The sequence below is a fragment of the Parasteatoda tepidariorum genome, chromosome X1, assembly GCF_043381705.1.
Source record: "Parasteatoda tepidariorum isolate YZ-2023 chromosome X1, CAS_Ptep_4.0, whole genome shotgun sequence".
Taxonomy (NCBI): Eukaryota; Metazoa; Arthropoda; class Arachnida; order Araneae; family Theridiidae; genus Parasteatoda; species Parasteatoda tepidariorum.
This window is the reverse complement of record NC_092214.1, coordinates 14,244,018-14,249,050: the sequence shown is the minus strand read 5'-3', so window position 1 is coordinate 14,249,050 and position 5,033 is coordinate 14,244,018.

Here is a 5,033-nt window from a genome sequence, read left to right as displayed (position 1 = left end):
GTTTTTAACCCGTATTTTGCCATCGTCCTATATCGAAGACAGCTGCAATTTTTAGAATTTTTCAGCGGATATTGTTATATTTAATTATTTTTCGTTTCTAAAATAAAATTTTAGATGGATTAACATTAATTAAACTCACTTTATGACAGATTTTAAGTTTTCTTTTTCTTTTTTTTTCAGATTTTTGAAAATAGCCAATTTTTACTATTTTATTTTACGAGAATTAAAATTTCATTTTAAATAATTGCGAGAAGAAAACAATAAATTTGTTTTGAAATTTATTAACCCCAAGCTTTTAATATTTCATTTGGGTTTCTCAGAACACAAGTCCATAGTTTGCTTTTAGAATTACTCCTCATTTATCATAAGGTTTAATCACTTGGTGGCGTATTCATTTTGGCAAAAAAGTGTCGGAAATGAGTCGGAGATTTTTAACAATTGAAAATTATCGGTTTCAAATGTCATAGGGATGAGAGTAAAATATGTTTTAGTCAAAGAATATTTTATATATATANAACAATATAAATAAATACAAGAAAGCACGAAGAAAGTTAAGAAAAACAATAAGTTTCATTTATTACGTATAAGCTGCAAGTAAGCAGAACTCATTAGATAAGTTCAAAATGAAGATAAAACAAAGAAGAATTATAGACATATGAAAAAAAGGGGGGGGGAATAATAATGAAACAAATGACAAACAACTGATTAAAAAAAAAAGGATGACATTTTTAAAAAAGCTGGAAAATAAAAGATATAATCTTTTCACCAGCCCACACGAATATATCCGCAAAAAAGAGTGCTTTCTGATATTGTATCAATATAGCCAAAGCAAAATATATTAATACAGTAGTGTGAGGAGCACTCAAAAAAAATTTTTTACGGATATTACAGCAAATAAAATAGAACACAATAAGTAAAAATAACACGTAAAAACATCAGGAAATAAAATAAAAGAAAATAAAAAGAAAAAACAGTATAAAATAAAATCAATAAAGCGAGTAGCGAAATCAGATGTACTTATATGAACGGGAAATTTTTCAAGAATGATTTAAAAATATTATCACAACAAGATTGCGAGATTACAAAATATGAAAACAAAAGCGCAAATTGAGTGTAACTAGAGGAATTTAAAGTGCAATTCTTACTGCTTTGCTGAAGTGATTTGTTATGCTGTGCATTGATTTGTTAGTTACCAAGGATGGGCCAGAAATGGTTGTGCACAAGGTAATACTATACTGGATAATTTAAAAAGTTGACCATAAATAATTTTAAAAAATAAATATTTATTTAAGAAAAAATATAAAATAGAAAAGAGAAACATAAATTGCCTGTTTTGCAAATAATTATAGCCACGGATTTGCCGAGGGTAAAATTATTTACCAAAAATTTCTTTATTAATTTTTCCATGTGCAAATCCATTTCGGGCAAATTCGTGTTAAAATTATCTGCTAAAATTTTTTTTTTGATAATTTATAAAATTTTTCCATGTGCGAATCCATTTCGGGCAAATCCGTGGCTAAAATTATTTGCACAACAGGCAATTTATGTTTCTATTTTCTATTTTATATTTTTTCTTAAATAAATATTTATTTTCTAAAATTATTTACGGTCTACTTTTTAAATTATCCAGTATAATATTACCTTGCACACATCCATTACGGGCCCATCCTTGGTAACTAACAAATCAATGCACAGCATAAAAAATCACTTCAGCAATGGAGTAAGAATGGCACTTTAAATTCCTCTAGTTACACTCAATTTACGCTTTTGTTTTCATATTTTGTAATCTGGCAATCTTGTTGCGATATTTTTAAATCATTCTTGAAAAATTTTCCGTTCATGTAAGTACATCTGATTTCGCTATTCGCTTTATAGATTTTGTTTTATATTGTTTTTTCTTTTTATTTTATTTTATTTTATTTTATTTTCTGTTTTTACGTGTCATTTTTACTTATTGCGCTCTATTTTATTTGTGTGGGCTGATGAAAAGATTATATCTTTTATTTTCCGGTTTTTTAAAAAAATGTCATCCTTTTTTTTTCCTTTTTTTTATCAGTTGTTTGNTTTTTTTCATTATTATTCCCCCCCTCCCTTTTTTTTCATATGTCTATAATTTTCTTTTGTTTTATCTTCATTTTGAACTTATATACAAATATATATATATCTAATATCAGGGCAACAATCCTGATATTTTTAGTTAATTATGAGTCAAAATTTCATGAGTAACGAGGCCATATTCTGCACAAGCTTTTATTTAGTAATCGATGGTGAATCAGAAGTCTCAGAGCCCCCCTCCCATTTAGAGGGGGAGAGACAGAGTTACAGTCAAATCTGACGGAGTTTAGTTGGTAAACATTATACACCAAAAAGACACGCAAAAACCATTGCTCCTCCGTTTTATACGATAACTAAAATGTGTGAAGAGGCCAGTCATATTGCCTTCCCTGTATTCTTACGCTTCATCAAAATTATTTATTGCTCATAGAAAATCGTTTAAACCTTCCTTATATGGAAGTGAAAGATCTTAACTCCTCTTTTGAAACATAAATCTAATTATAATTCATTGGCATGTTTTCAGCCTTGAAGTCCCAAAATAGAATATCTGCATTTTATNCGGCACTTTAAATTCCTCTAGTTACACTCAATTTGCGCTTTTGTTTTCATATTTTGTTATCTGGCAATCGTGTTGCGATAATATTTTTAAATCATTCTTGAAAAATTTTCCGTTCATGTAAGTACATCTGATTTCGCTACTCGCTTTATAGATTTTGTCTTATATTGTTTTTTCTTTTTATTTTATTTTATTTTCTGTTTTTACTTGTTATTTTTACTTATTGTGTTCTATTTTATTTTTGTAAAAAAATTTTTTTGAGTGCTCTTCACACTATTGTATTTTTTATATTTTGCTTTGGCTATATTAATACAATATCAGAAAGCGCTCTTTTTTGCGGATATAATCGTGTGAGCTGATGAAAAGATTATGTCTTTTATTTTCCGTTTTTTTAAAAAAATTTCATCCTTTTGTCATCCTTATTGTGTTCTATTTTATTTGTTGTAATTTTTGTAAAAAAATTTTTTTGAGTGCTCTTCACACTATTGTATTTTTTATATTTTGTTTTGGCTATATTAATACAATATCAGAAAGCACTCTTTTTTGCGGATATAATCGTGTGGGCTGATGAAAAGATTATGTCTCTTATTTTCCGTTTTTTTAAAAAAATGTCATCCTTTTTTTCCCCTTTTTTTTAATCAGTTGTTCGTTATTTTTTTTTTCATTATTATTCCCCCCCTCCCTTTTTTTTCATATGTCTATAATTTTCTTTTGTTTTATCTTCATTTTGAACTTATATACAAATATATATATATCCAATATCAGGGCAAAAACCCCGATATTTTTAGTTAATTATGAGTCAAAATTTCATGAGTAACGAGGCCATATTCTGCACAAGCTTTTATTTAGCAATCGATGGTGAATCAGAAGTCTCAGAGCCCCTCTCCCAATTAGAGGGGGATAGGCAGAGTTACAGTCAAATCTGACGGAGTTTAGTTGGTAAACATTATACACTAAAAAGACACGTAAAAACCATTGCTCCTCCGTTTTATACGATAATTAAAATGTGTGAAGAGGCCAGTCATATTGCCTTCTCTGTATTCTGACGCTTCATCAAAATTATTTATTACTCATAGAAAATCGTTTAATCCTTCCTTATATGGAAGTGAAAGATCTTAAAATAACTCCTCTTTTGAAACATAAATCTAATTATAATTCATTGGCATGTTTTCAGCCTTAAAGTCCCAAAATAGAATATCTGCATTTTATGAACACGAAAAAGTTTCAGTGCTCTTATTAATACAAAAGTATTTTTATAACTTTTGCATTACATATATATATATAGGAAAATAACAAGAAAAAGGATAAAAAGAAAAGATAGAAAATATGGAAAATAATAGAGATTAATGACAAGAGAAGAAGAAAAATTATTAAAATAAAATTGTTTTTAAAAATATTTTAAAAAAATTTTTTATTTATCTTAAAAAAATTATTAAACATTCGAATAATCTCTTCATATTAGAAAGCACTCCTTTTCGCAGATTTCGCTGATGAAGATATTAAATATTTTCTTTATTTTGTTTTCCGGATATTTAATATTTTTTTAAGATAAATAAAAAAAATATTTAAATATTTTAATTTAATTTTAATTATTATTCTTTTATTTATTCATATATATATATATATATATATATATATATATATATACAGGGAGGGAGAGAGTCTTAATAAACCTCCGCAGTCACAGGCTTTGACATCCTTTCCATATATAGCACAAATATCACGAGCAACTTTTGTAGCCATAGAACCTTTAGTAAAGGTTAAACGAAGATGGTGCTGAAAATGTTTAATTTTCTATTCACCTTCCAATGCGGTGAAGCTGATTCGAATACGAATTTCGCATCCGTCTTGCACCGTCCACAGTTCTGACGTAAATTATCCTCAGTGGTAGACGGATCATGTGTCAGAATCCCTTTGACTTACGTGGTTTTTCTCTCCATGTAACGCAAATGATTAATTTCATCAAAAAGTCATCCACGATGGCAAAATTTCACCCAGAATTTCCCTTGTCTTCTAAATTGGGTTCAAAATTACAAAGCTACGAAGTTGAACATTAGTAGCCGTAAATCCAAAAAATTTCGTAGACTGTTCAACGACGGTTATAAAATAAAATAAAACATTTTTGTTAAATGATTGGAAAATTAAAGTAAATTAATTTGAATTAAAAAAAAGCATAGTTACAAAACAAAACAAAAATTTTGGTAAATCAAAACGGGCTCCTTTGAATTACCTAAAACATTATGCTAAAAACATTTAATGACAAGCGAAACGTTACAAATTTTTTAATAAAGTAAAAAAATTAAAGGTGGAGAAGTTATTTGCCAACCTCATTCATTAAGATTTAATTTCAAGGAAAAATAAATGTAAGCGGCGGAACGTGAATAAATATAATTTTTTCGCTGTCCAAAATACTCCGAAGAAA